Below are 14840 nucleotides of genomic sequence, written 5' to 3'. Positions count from 1 at the left end.
ATGTAGTCTAGTGTTCCTCGAGCCATAGTAGTCCGCTACAGCCCGGTTCACCGGAGTCCTGCTAGCCCAGCACTACTGTTTAGGACACTTGACTGGCCGGCATGTGTTTCACTTTGTTCCTACGTCTGTCCCTTCGGGGAAATGTCACGCGGTGACTTCCGAAGTCCTGCCTAGCCTGCTACAGCCCGGGTTCCCCGGAGTCCTGTTAGCCCAGTGTTACAGCCCGGAATCACTCGCTGATGACCGACATGCTTGATGTGATTCATGTATGCCTGTCTCCATAGGTCTGTGCCGCTTTGCGTTCACAACTAGCCATGTCGGCCCGGGTTCTCTGTCATATGGATGTTAGAGACACTATCATATACGTGAGCCAAAAGGCGCAAACGGTCCCGGGCCATGGTAAGGCGACACCCATGGGATACCGTGCGTGAGGCCGCAAAGTGATATGAGGTGTTACCGGCTAGATCGATGTGGCTTGGAATCGGGGTCCTGACAGCGTTGGCATCAGAGCCGGACTGCCTGTAGGTTCGTTGAGCCAAAATGGTCGATGTCGAGTCTAGAAATGCTTTAGTTATATGTAGGGGAATTGATTGTGGGAGGGAACGTAAGGCTCTTTTACTCCTTTACCCTATGCCTCTGATCTGAGTCATTCTCTTCTCATTCAACGTGGGTTAAGGACTAGGCTCTCTTCTTCTATCAGGTTCACGTGTTACTAATCCGTAGTAGCTTATAGGATTGTTGTTACAAGCCCCAGTTCAGTTTCTACTATTTTAGTATGTTGCTAATTGGATCAGAACCTTGATATGATGTTGTTGAGTGGTATTGCGAACTGTTGTGGATGTCTCAAATCTTTTTCTGAGCATTTACAGCTGTTATGCTGTCCAATTTTCCCTAGAAATTCTAATGTCTTTGCATTGTGGTTGTGCTTTCAGATGGCCAACCGTGTTCAAAACCAAGTGGTTCGCCTGACCCGGTGCCTCGACGTGCCCGGTCATACTGCTATGTTAGTCCGGGTAATGATCGAGACGGGTTACCGTTGGTATCCCGAATACACCGTCCAAGAGCAATTCCGAGACTTTAATCAAAGCCAATATTTCTGCACCGTCAGGATATTTCCTTCTTATCCTGGATCTATCGAGCCCCTTCACTGTTCCTATGGACTCGGGGTTACTGTTGAGATGCCTATGCAGGATGCTGCCTATTCCATGATGACCATCATGCGAGTCCGAACTAGCCTGCTTCGGAACACCGACTTCCGTTACATGCTAGCATCACTTCCGGGAGCGCAAGGGTATCTTCAGGCTATCTATGCTGACTCCACTCAGGAGGACTCATTAACTCATACCACTGCCGAGATGCTCGAAGATAAGGACCGAGAGAATCGGGCCTAGAGGCTGGAGCTTTTCAATACCCGTGCTGATCATTGGGCCACATTGACTCGGTTTGCACCTGTGGTGCAAGCTGGATGTATGGATACAAGGGATCTGTATCCTGTGAGATCTGCTCTGCCAGATATGGTGGATTGGCATGATGTGGGAGGCATCACCCCAGCCCGTGGTCCCCGCAGGCTACTGTTTGTTGGTCCAAGACCTCATCCTAGCTCCTATGGTCCACAGGCTCCTCAGGACCATCTGTTCCCGGATGGTCATGTTGAACTTCCAGGCTATGGAGGTGACTTCTATGAGGACTACTACGGAGTTGTCTGAGTTAGTAGTAGTACCACTAGTATTGTAGTAGTTGTATCTCCACTGTCCTGCGTGACTTGTGGGATATGACTTTGTGTGTAATCAATTCTGGAGGTGTATACAAATAATGTATAGGAGCTTGGAATGCCTCCGATGAGATGTAATGTCTTTCATCATAGTTGTACTGTAGCCTGGGCTTGTACTAAACTATGTATGATGTGTATGACCGTTGGTATATATATGGCAGTTTTATATTACCATGACATACGGATGAACATCTCTGCATTCCGTGTTATCCATTACATTTTGCACTTCCTTGCTAAGCTTGAGCCATCCTTATCTAAACCGTTGTCTTGTTTTCTCCTAGGATGGTCAACACCCGCAGCAACCCTGCTGCCCCGGGGAAGGGGGAAGCCAGTGCAGCTAGGGGTGAAAATTTGCCTCACCCGCCTTCTCTGGCCGAAGTAATGCTGGAGGCGGAAAGAAACAAGTGTGAGACCAACCTCCTGCTGGAGCGGATTGAGCAGAACACTGCATGCCACCCGCGAAATGACTTGGTGTCAATCAATGACTTTATCAAGTTGTACCCACCAAAGTTTAACCATTCCGTCGAGCCCCTCGACGCGGATGACTGGCTTCGCAGCATCACCCACAAGCTACGTTCTGCCAACGTAGCCGAAGCCGACAAGGTTACTTATGCTGCCTATCACCTCGAAGGCCCTGCTTCCTTTGGTGGGAAAACTTCGAAGCTATGCGCCCGGTCGGCCAAATCACTACTTGGGCTGAATTCAGTGAGGCTTTCCGTGAGAATCACATTCCGGAAGGTCTCATGGATCGCAAGAGGGAGGAGTTCTGCAACTTCACCCAAGGAAGACTGACTGTGGATGCATATAGTCGTGAATTTGGGAATCTGGCACGGTATGCCCCTGAAGAGGTATCTACTGACGCTAAGAAGCAGGCAACGTTCCGCAAGGGACTTAGCCCTGAGCTTCGCCGTGATCTTCGTCTGCACGAGTGCACCTCTTTTCAGAAGTTGGTCAATAAAGCCATCAGTGCTGAGACAGGCCAGACTGATTATGACGCTTCACGCAAGCACTCCCGTGATTTTGGCTCTTCATCCGGTTCCGGAGCTCAGAAGCGCCGGGTGTGGATCCCAAGCACGGCACTGCCACCCAGGTTCATCCCGAGGCCATCCTTTGAGGCGCCTCGTCCCAACCAGCAATTTGCACCGCCCAAGCCCTATGGTGGCCTCGCTGCTAATGCTACTCCACGCCCCAATGTGGTGACAAGCTTTAAGTGTGGAGATCCGGGTCACTATAGCCGAGAGTGTCCCCAGAACAACAACCCCAATCAAACTGGGGCCGTGGTAAGCCCACGGGAAAAACATTCTACGCCAAGCCGGCCACCACTACATGTGGCCATGTCAACTATGTTTCAGCTGAGGAGGCTCATGAGGATCCCAACGTCGTCCTTGGTACGCTCCTTGTTAACTGCCATCCAGCATCTATTCTTTTCGATACTGGAGCATCTCATTCATTCGTATCCGAGAACTATGCTCGATTGCATAACACGACATTCTGTGACATGCCCTCTACCATGGAAATTCAAACCCCTGGCTCTAGATGGCAAACTTCTAGAGTAAGCCATGGAAACGAAATTCTTGTCGATAGACTCATCTTCCTTGCATCCTTAATAGCTCTCAAGTCCTCGGACATAAACATCATCTTGGGTATGGACTGGATGTCAGCTCATTATGCTAAGATCGATTGTGCCACTAGAACCGTTCAACTTACTCACCCATCGGGCAAGACAGTCAATGTCTTAACCCGAGTGGCCAAGCGCCAACTTTACTCTCTAAATGCCAACCCCCTTCCAGACCTTGAGGATGTTCCGGTAGTCCGAGACTTTCCGGATGTCTTTCCAGAAGAATTGTCAAGTGTTCCACCTGACAGGGATATCGAGTTTGTGATAAACCTTGTTCTAGGAACCGTTCCAATTTCTAGAAGACCCTACAAGATGGCACCCTTAGAACTAGCCGAGCTTAAGAACTGACTCGATGAGTCCTTGAAAAAGGGTTTCATCCGTCCTAGTTCCTCTCCTCGGGCTTGCCCCGTCCTCTTCGTCAAGAAGAAGGATGGAACGGATCGAATGGTTGCAGATTATCGACCTGTCAACTTGGTCACCATCAAGAACAAGTATCTGCTTCCCAGGATCAACGATCTGTATGATCAGCTCGCTGGATCCTTAGTCTTTTCCAAGATGGATTTGAGGTTGGGCACCATCAAATCAAAATCAGAAACGGGGACATTCCCAAAACGGCCTTTGTTACTCGTTATGGCCAATACGAGTACATCGTTATGTCCTTCGGTTTAACCAATGCCCCAGCTACCTTCTCCCGGTTAATGAACTCGGTCTTCATGGAGTATTTGGATAAATTTGTCGTAGTATACCTCGATGACATACTCATCTACTCCAAGAATGAAGAGGAACATGTCGAACATCTAAGGCTGGTATTGATGAAACTTTGAGAGCATCGCCTTTATGGCAAATTCTCCAAGTGTGAATTTTGGTTGCCAGAAGTGACCTATCTAGGCCATGTAATCTCTGGTAAGGGTATTGCTGTCAATCCCGAGCGAGTTCAAGCCGTCCTTGATTGGACTCCACCTGAGACGGTTAAGCAAGTTCGGAGCTTCCTTGGCTTAGCGAGCTATTGCCGCCGCTTCATCGAGAATTTCTCCAAGGTTGCTAAACCTCTAACTGAACTCCTCAAGAAAGATAAAAAGTTCGAGTGGACTCCACAGTGCGAGTTCAGCTTTCAGGAACTGAAAAGACGCCTGACATCTACTCCCGTACTGGTACCACCAGATTTCTCCAAGGACTTTATTATCTATTGCGACGCCTCGCGACAAGGACAAGGTTGCATACTCATGCAAGATCGTCAGGTAATTGCCTATGCTTCATGGCAATTACACCCACATGAGGAAAATTATCCCACACATGATCTAGAGCTTGCAGCTGTAGTCCATGCACTCAAAACTTGGCGACATTACCTTCTCGGTAATCGTTGCGAGATCTTCACTGATCACCAAAGTTTGAAATATATCTTCACCCAACCAGATTTGAATCTCAGGCAAAGACGTTGGGTCGAGTTGATCTTGGATTACGACTTAGGAATAACTTACACCCCGGGCACAGCCAATGTCATGGCTAATGCACTAAGTCGTAAGTCCTATTGTAACAACCTGATGTTACAACAAAGTCAACCACTTCTCCATGAGGAATTCCGTAAGCTTAATCTTCACATTGTTCCTCGAGGATTCCTATCCACCCTGGTGGCGAAACCTACCCTTATGGATCAAATCATAGCTGCCCAGAAGCGTGATAAGGGCATATCCCGGATTAAGGAAAACATTGCTAGCGGAGTTGCTAAATGTTTTTCCATGGATAAGCGGGGTGCTGTCTTCTTCGAGAACCGTTTGGTGGTTCCCAAGAAACAACATCTACGCCAGTTGATCCTTAAGGAAGCTCATGAATCCCCTCTCACCATTCATCCCGGTAGTACTAAAATGTATCAAGACCTACGCCAGAGGTTTTGGTGGACTAGGATGAAGAGAGAAATCGCTCAATACATTGCTAATTGCGATGTTTGTCGTCGTGTTAAAGCAGAGCATCAACGGCCTGCTGGCACCCTTCAACCTTTGGCTATTCCTGAATGGAAATGGGATAAAATCAGTATGGATTTCATCACTGGGTTTCCCAGGACCAAGAGAGGGAATAATGCCATCTTCGTCGTGATCGACCGACTTTCCAAAGTAGCCCATTTCCTACCTGTTCGTGAGAGTATCACCGCTAGCCAGCTAGCCGATTTATACATCTCCTGAATAGTGTCTCTTCATGGTGTCCCATTGGAAATTAACTCAGACCGTGGGAGCCTCTTCACCTCTCGATTTTGGGAAAGTTTCCAAAATGCTATGGGAACTCGTCTCTCCTTTAGCACCGCCTTCCATCCTCAATCAAGTGGTCAAGTAGAGCGAGTCAATCAAATTCTGGAAGATATGTTCCGAGCTTCTGTTATCTCGTTCGGAATGAGTTGGGAGAAATGCCTCCCATTCGCGGAGTTTGCTTATAACAATAGTTATCAAGCTAGCTTGGGCAAAGCTCCTTTCGAAGTTCTCTATGGACGAAAATGTCGAACGCCTCTGTAGGATCCCGAAGTAGATGTGTCTAGAGGGGGGTGATTAGACACTTAATGCTAAAGTTGCAATTTTTAAGCTTTTTCGGTTTAAGTGTAGTTTAGGCATAATTTCAACATTCACAATACATATCAGGCAAGCATGCAAAGAGTGTATAGGCAGCGGAAAATAAAGCATGCAACTTGCAAGAATGTAAAGGGAAGGGTTTGGAGAATTCAAACGCAATTGGAGACACGGATGTTTTTCCCGTGGTTCGGATAATTGGTGCTATCCTACATCCACGTTGATGGAGACTTCAACCCACGAAGGGTAACGGTTGTGCGAGTCCACGGAGGGCTCCACCCACGAAGGGTAATGGTTGTGCGAGTCCACGAAGGGTCCACGAAGAAGCAACCACCCACAAAGGGTCCACGAAGAAGCAACCTTGTCTATCCCACCATGGCCATCGCCCACGAAGGACTTGCCTCACTAGTGGTAGATCTTCACGAAGTAGGCAATCTCCTTGCCCTTACAAACTCCTTGGTTCAACTCCACAATCTTGTCGGAGGCTCCCAAGTGACACCTAGCCAATCTAGGAGACACCACTCTCCAAGAAGTAACAAATGGTGTGTTGATGATGAACTCCTTGCTCTTGTGCTTCAAATGATAGTCTCCCCAACACTCAACTCTCTCTCATAGGATTTGGATCTAGTGGAAAGAAGGTTTGAGTGGAAAGCAACTTGGGGAAAGCTAGAGATCAAGATTCATATGGTAGGAATGGAATATCTTGGCCTCAACACATGAGTAGGTAGTTCTTTCTCAGAAATAGGATGCTGGAAGTGTAGGCTTAGTCTGATGGCTCTCTCCACGAATGAAGAGGAGGTGGAGGGGTATATATAGCCTCCACACAAAATCCAACCGTTACACACAGTTTTCCAATCTCAGTGGGACCGAATCAACAAACTCGGTCGGACCGAAAAGGTAAACCTAGTGACCGTTAGAAACTCGGTGGCGCCGGATAGAAAGAATCGGTAGGACCGATTTTGGCTTAGGGTTTAGGTCATATGTGGAAGTGGGAAAGTAGTTGAGGGTTTTGGAGCATATCACTAAGCACATGAAGCAAGAGGCTCATTAAGCAACACCTCATCCCTCCTTGATAGTATTGGCTTTTCCTATGGACTCAATGTGATCTTGGATCACTAAAATTTAAAATGAAGAGTCTTGAGCTTGAAGCTTTAGCCAATCCTTTGTCCTTAGCATCTTGAAGGAGTTCCCGCAACCTTTAGTCCATGCCACTCCATTGTTGAACTTATCTGAAACATGCTAGATAGAAATGTTAGTCCAACAAGAGATATGTTGTCATCAATTATCAAAACCACCTAGGGAGCACTTGTGCTTTCAATCTCCCCCTTTTTGGTAATTGATGGCAACATACATCAAAGCTTTAGATAAAGATATAAAGAACAGCAAGTAAAGCTTTGGAAGGACTTGTAACAAGCATAGGCTCCCCCTACATGTATGCACTCATGTAAATATGAAATATAGAGGCATGTGAGAGCATAACCATGACAAAGTAGGCAATGTGTTACATGTATCTTGGCCATATGCATCAGAGCAAAAGATTATCAAGGAAAATACCTTCATGCTCATGAGTCCTTCTTGCAAACAGTATGTACATAGGCAAGAACTCCTCATACTCATGATTTTGATGCATATACTTACCTTGTGGTCTTGAGTTGGCTTAGGATGGAATGAACCTGCACAAACAAAGTTAGATAACATAGGTACATCCACTAGCCAGAGCAAACAAAAGAAACCAAAAGAATACCAAGACTGGGATGACATGTAGAGAGTGAGTACAAGGTACCACATTGGATTCAACATGCCCCCAAGAATAAAGATATGCAATGGATTTGACTGATTTCTTTCCCTTAGGTGTCTTGCTCCCCCTGAATCTTACATGGGAAGATACAAATGGATAGAACTTAATGCAAATACATGTCTTTCCCCCAAAAAGGCATGTGACATCTCTCCTCTTGAACATCAAGCATCTGGGATCCTTGAGTATTCTCTCCCCCTGGAAGTCTCTCTCTCTCCCCCTTAATAACATCTGGGAAATCTCTCTCCCCCCCTTAACAACATCTGGGATCCTTGAGACTTTCTCTCCCCCTTGAGCTTTGATGTGATCTCTTTCTCCCCCTTTGACATCAATTTCCAAGAAGGGCTTTCTAGAATCCGTCGTATAGGTTTGGTTCTTGAGACTCAGCACAAAGCAAAGGATAAAATTGTGATGCTTGTAGAGGACAAGATTCATTGAGTGGAGCTGGATCAGAAGAAATGTAGAACAAGTGGCAAACTGTTTTTCTGATTGCAAAGTCGGTGGCACCGAGTGGCATATTTTGGTGGTACCGAAAAGATTCGGTTGGACCGAAAATTGCAAGTCGGTGAAACCGAGTTTACACAGAGAAAAACACTTATCACCTTAGCTCACTAGACATGTAGGATCTCACAAATATTTGCAATGAATTACCTGAAGGATTTGCAAGGAATTAAATGCAGAAAATGCAGAACAAAAACAAAAAGAAAAGAGAAGAAACTGAAAAATCTAGATGGAGTTTTTTTAATAAACATGCATGAGACAAATGCAGTAACACAAAAAAGAACACAAGAGAACTTCATCTAGAGTTGGGCGGTGACATAGTCACCTATGTTAGCGTATATTGACTTAGGAGTCAAGTGAGAACACTTGATCATAGATCATACTCATCGTTTAAGCTCAAAATGGGGTTACCATTTTTCGTTTAAGCATCTTGATGTATTCACATCTTGTTGAGTTGCTTTGACTCATGTCTTGGTGTAAAGCTTCTCTAAGATGGAATAACATACCTTGGGTGGTGGTGTGGTTCTTGCTCATGTAGTTGAACTTGTGTGGGTGCTCAAGGTTCATGTAGCTCATCAAGAGTTGGGAGCACCACTTGGAGTTTGAGTTCATCTACCTACATGGGTTAGTTCTTGCAAGGAAGAGCACTTGTGTATCCAAAAATGACAATCATGAAGCTCAACATAGAATTTGTCAAAGGATATGTTTGAATGGTTTTGTGCTTCCTTGTCTTCAACCACCATTGTGTAGAGTCTTGGTGATGTAGAGATTGCTCAAGATGTCAGTGAGTCGCAATCTCATGGAATTAGATTCAACCAAGCACCTACATAGGTTAGACAACATGCAAGGTGCAAATATATCCAAGACATAAGATAGTTATCATAAGAGATATATCATGGATTAGTCATAAGCTCATGTCTTGCATGTATCCAATGGAGTTTCTACTCCAAGTTCGAAGCATCAATGATGTTCAATTATCCTCTCAACCTGCAAAACACTTTCTCATCAAGAGTTTTAGTAAATATATCCGCTAATTGCTTATCGGTGCGAACATGCTTAAGATCAATGTCACCCTTAGCAACATGATCTCGAATGAAATGATGACGAACTTCAATATGCTTAGTTCGAGAATGTTGTACAGGATTATGACCAATTTTGATAGCACTTTCATTGTCACAAAGTAGTGGAACATGTTTCACATAAATCCCATAATATTTAAGAGTTTGGGTCATCCAAAGTAATTGAGCACAACATGAACCAGCGGCAATGTATTCCGCTTCGGCGGTGGATAAGGATACCGAGTTTTGTTTCTTGGAAGACCAAGGCACAAGAGATCTACCAAGAAATTGACAAGTACCCGAAGTGGACTTTCTATCAACCTTATCTCCACCATAATCCGAGTCAGAATAGCCAACAAGATCAAAAGAAGACCTCTTAGGATACCAAATGCCAAAATTTGGTGTATGGATTAAATATCTCACTATCCTTTTCACAGCCTTAAGATGACATTCTTTAGGAGCATCTTGATATCGTGCACACATGCACACACTTAGCATAATATCGGGACGTGAAGCACATAGGTATAACAATGAACCAGTCATAGAGCGATAAACCTTTTGATCAACCGGTTCACCATCTTTGGTCAAATCATTATGTCCACTAGTAGGCATGGGTGTAGACATACCTTTGCATTCTTGCATATTGAACTTCTTGAATAAGTCCTTGGTGTACTTTGTTTGAGAGACAAATGTACCTTCCTTAGTTTGCTTGATTTGCAAACCGAGAAAGAATTTGAGTTCACTCATCATAGACATCTCAAACTTCTCTGACATTAGCTTTCCAAACTTTTCACTGAAGAGAGGGTTAGTTGAACCAAATATGATATCATCAACATAAATTTGGCATACAAATAGTTCTCCATTAACCCTTTTAGTAAAAAGAGTAGAATCAATTTTACCAATTTCAAAACCACTTGTAGTAAGGAACTTGGTCAAGCATTTATACCATGCTCTAGGAGCTTGTTTAAGACCATAAAGAGCTTTGTGAAGTTTGTAAACATGATTTGGTTTCTTAGGATTGATAAAACCGGGAGGTTGTTTGACATAAACTTCCTCCTCTATTTCACCATTTAGAAAAGCACTTTTGATGTCCATTTGGTACAAGGTGATATTATGGTGATTAGCATAGGCAAGTAAGATGCGAATGGACTCAAGTCTAGCAACGGGAGCATATGTCTCACCATAGTCCATACCTTCGACTTGTGTGTATCCTTGGGCGACGAGACGTGCTTTGTTGTGAACCACTTGTCCATCTTCATCTTGCTTGTTGCGAAAACCCCATTTGGTACCAATGATGTTGTGGTTGTTGTCGGGCTTCTCAACCAATGTCCAAACTTGGTTTCTCTCAAAATTGTGTAGCTCTTCATGCATAGCGTTTATCAAATCCGGATCTTCCAATGCTTCTTCAACCTTCATAGGTTCAATGCTAGAGATGAATGAATAGTTTTCACAAAAGTTAGCTAAACGAGTCTTTGAGCGAGTGATTCTCCCGGTTTGTATATCATTTAAGACTTGCTCGACGGGATGATCTTTGGCAATTCTTGCTCGAACTCGTGAGAGCTTTTGCTTGGGTCTTTGTCGAACATCTTCTTCATCTTGTTCTTCTTCTTGGTCTTCTTCATTGTTGACATTGTCGTTCTCTTGTCGTGGTGGAGAAGGAGGTTGTTGATGTTCGTCTTGATGTATTTCCTCGTTTTCTTCATCTTGGTGTGTCCCACTTTTGGATGCTTCCGTGTCAATTCTTGGTTCACTTTGTCGTGAAGTAGAAGCTTCCACTTGGACGGATGAAGCACTCTCCTTCACCTCCGTTGGACGAATTTTGCCAATGGACAAGTCTTGGATTGATTCTGAAGGGTCTTTGTCTCCTACATCAATTAGCAATTGCTCTACTTGCGAGCCATTAGATACATCAAACTTCACATCTACCGTCTCTTCAACCTTTCGGGTGAAATTGTTGTAGACACGGTAAGTGTGAGAGTTTGAGCCATAACCAAGTAGGAAACCTTCATGAGATTTAGGAGCAAGCTTTGAACGACGATGCTTATCAAGAATGTAGCACTTTGAGCCGAATACTCGAAAGTATCCAACTTGGGGTTTGTTACCGGTGAGAAGCTCGTATGTCGTCTTGCCGAGTAGCTTGTGAAGATATAAGCGATTTGTTGCGTGACAAGCTGTCTCAACCGCTTCTGCCCAAAAGTGCTTCGGCGTCTTGTATTCATCAAGCATCGTTCTTGCCATTTCGATGAGCGCCCGGTTCTTCCTCAACAACTCCATTTTGTTGAGGTGTGTACGTAGCCGAGAACTCGTGTGAAATCCCTTCTTCGTCAAGAAAGGTGTCCACATTTGCGTTCTTGAACTCCGTTCCTTTGTCACTCCGAACCTTCTTGATCTTCACGTCAAACTGATTTTGGGCCTTCCTAGCGAAGTTTCTGAAGATCTTCTGGACCTGCGACTTGTCATTAAGAAAGAACACCCACGTAAATCTTGAAAAATCATCAACAATAACTAGACCAAAAGAATTTCCACCGAGACTCTTGTAGGCGTTGGGACCAAAAAGATCCATATGAAGTAGCTCGAGTGGCCTTCTTGTGGTCATGATGTTCTTCACGGGATGCCTTCCTCCAACCTGTTTACCTGCTTGACAAGCACTGCAAAGTCTATCCTTATCAAATATGACATCGTTAACTCCAAGGATATGATTTCCTTTAATAAGCTTGTCAAGGTTTCTCATGCCAACGTGACCTAGTCATCTATGCCACAACCAACCTTTTGAGGATTTAGCAACAAAGCAAGTTTTAGGTTGTGCCTTTTTAGAGAAATCGACAATGTAAATATCACCTCTATGCATACCGGTAAAGACCAATTTATGATTGTCTCGACGAAACACTTGGCAATCTACCTCAGTAAATAGGACATTTAAACCGATATCAGCAAGTCTGGATACTGAAAGTAAGTTGTAGCCGAGAGATTCAACGAGCATGACATTTTTAATGGAACTATCATGTGAGATGGCCACCTTACCAAGGCCAACCACTTTACCCTTTGAATTATCACCAAAGGTGACATATTTTCGAGGGTCGTCATTTTCAGCAAGCTCACGAAACAACTCTTCATCTCCGGTCATATGATCAGTACATCCACTATCAAGAACCCATTCCTTTCCTCCTGATTCATATCCCCGAAGATTTGCCGTAAGACCAAAATGTCTCATTGCATCATCAAGATCGAAGTCACTATCATCATCATCATCATAGTATCCATGTTCATCATGATCTTGTGACTCATAATTTCCTAGAGAGGGTAATCCATTAGATAAATGATCATCAAAGTGGTCACTTTTATGAATTCTTATAGCTTCGAATATGATATCACTAATGATTCCAACATCTCCTTTAGCATGCTTAAGATTGGTAAGTTCAAATAGACAATTACCAAAACTAGGATCACTAGAGTTCATCTTACTCAAGGCAATAGATTTAAGGAGAATTTCATCCAAAGTTTTCAAGGAATGATCGGGAAATCATTCCTCAAGAAATTTCCATATAGTATAGGCACAGTTAAGAGTAGGCAAACTAGCAATCAAATTTTTGGGCAATCCTCTAATGATGAGCTCAATAGTTCTAAGATTGTGAATCATGTCAATATCTTCATCTAGTGTAGGATGCAAAGGATCAATATGAGGTGCACAAGGACTAGCAATATACTTGTTCAAATGATATTGATTGAAGATTACAAGCATCTCATTTTTCCACTCATGAAAATACTCTCCATCAAGAATAGGCACTCTATGTCTAAGACTCCCTAAGGTAGACACATCCATCTTCCTCCAATGGTGATTAAACCAAGGCAATGGAGACCAAAGCTCTGATACCACTTGTAGGATCTCGAAGTAGATGTGTCTAGAGGGGGGGTGATTAGACACTTAATGCTAAAGTTGCAATTTTTAAGCTTTTTCGGTTTAAGTGTAGTTTAGGCATAATTTCAACATTCACAATACATATCAAGCAAGCATGCAAAGAGTGTATAGGCAGCGGAAAATAAAGCATGCAACTTGCAAGAATGTAAAGGGAAGGGTTTGGAGAATTCAAACGCAATTGGAGACACGGATGTTTTTCCCGTGGTTCGGATAGGTGGTGGTATCCTACATCCACGTTGATGGAGACTTCAACCCACGAAGGGTAACGGTTGCGCGAGTCCACGGAGGGATCCACCCACGAAGGGTAATGGTTGCGCGAGTCCACGGAGGGCTCCACCCACGAAGGGTCCATGAAGAAGCAACCACCCACAAAGGGTCCACGAAGAAGCAACCTTGTCTATCCCACCATGGCCATCGCCCACGAAGGACTTGCCTCACTAGCGGTAGATCTTCACGAAGTAGGCGATCTCCTTGCCCTTACAAACTCCTTGGTTCAACTCCACAATCTTGTCGGAGGCTCCCAAGTGACACCTAGCCAATCTAGGAGAACCACTCTCCAAGAAGTAACAAATGGTGTGTTGATGATGAACTCCTTGCTCTTGTGCTTCAAATGATAGTCTCCCCAACACTCAACTCTCTCTCATAGGATTTGGATCTGGTGGAAACAAGGTTTGAGTGGAAAGCAACTTGGGGAAAGCTAGAAATCCAGATTCATATGGTAGGAATGGAATATCTTGGCCTCAACACATGAGTAGGTAGTTCTTTCTCAGAAATAGGATGATGGAAGTGTAGGCTTAGCCTGATGGCTCTCTCCACGAATGAAGAGGAGGTGGAGGGGTATATATAGCCTCCACAGAAAATCCAACCGTTACACACAGTTTTCCAATCTCCGTGGGACCGAATCAACAAACTCGGTCGGACCGAAAAGGTAAACCTAGTGACCGTTAGAGATTTTCGGTGGGACTGACATGCAACTCAGTAGGACCGATATGGTTAGGGTTTGGGCATAACGTAATCTCGGTGAGACCGATTACACAAACTCGGTGAGACCGAGTTTGGTAATAAGCTAACCAGAGAGTTGGTCAGGCAAACTCGGTGGGACCGATTTGCTCTTTCGGTGAGACCGAAAAGTTACAAAAGGGAAACAAAGAGTTTACATTGCAATCTCGGTGGGACCGATTCACTCTTTCGGTGAGACCGAAAAGTTACGAAGGGAAACAGAGAGTTTGCAATCCCATCTCGGTGAGACCGAGATCCCTATCGGTAGAACCGAATTGCTAGGGTTTGGCAGTGGCTTATGACAAGTGAAACTCGGTGGCGCCGGATAGAAAGAATCGGTACGACCGAGTTTGGCTTAGGGTTGAGGTCATATGTGGAAGTGGGAAAGTAGTTGAGGGTTTTGGAGCATATCACTAAGCACATGAAACAAGAGGCTCATTAAGCAACACATCATCCCTCCTTGATAGTATTGGCTTTTCCTATGGACTGAATGTGATCTTGGATCACTAATATGTAAAATGAAGAGTCTTGAGCTTGAAGCTTTAGCCAATCCTTTGTCCTTAGCATCTTGAAGGAGTTCCCACAACCTTTAGTCCATGCCACTCCATTGTTGAACTTATCTGAAACATG

The sequence above is a fragment of the Triticum dicoccoides genome, chromosome 1A (assembly GCF_002162155.2).
Source record: "Triticum dicoccoides isolate Atlit2015 ecotype Zavitan chromosome 1A, WEW_v2.0, whole genome shotgun sequence".
NCBI classification, from domain to species: domain Eukaryota; kingdom Viridiplantae; phylum Streptophyta; class Magnoliopsida; order Poales; family Poaceae; genus Triticum; species Triticum dicoccoides.
This window is presented reverse-complemented; position numbering follows the sequence as displayed.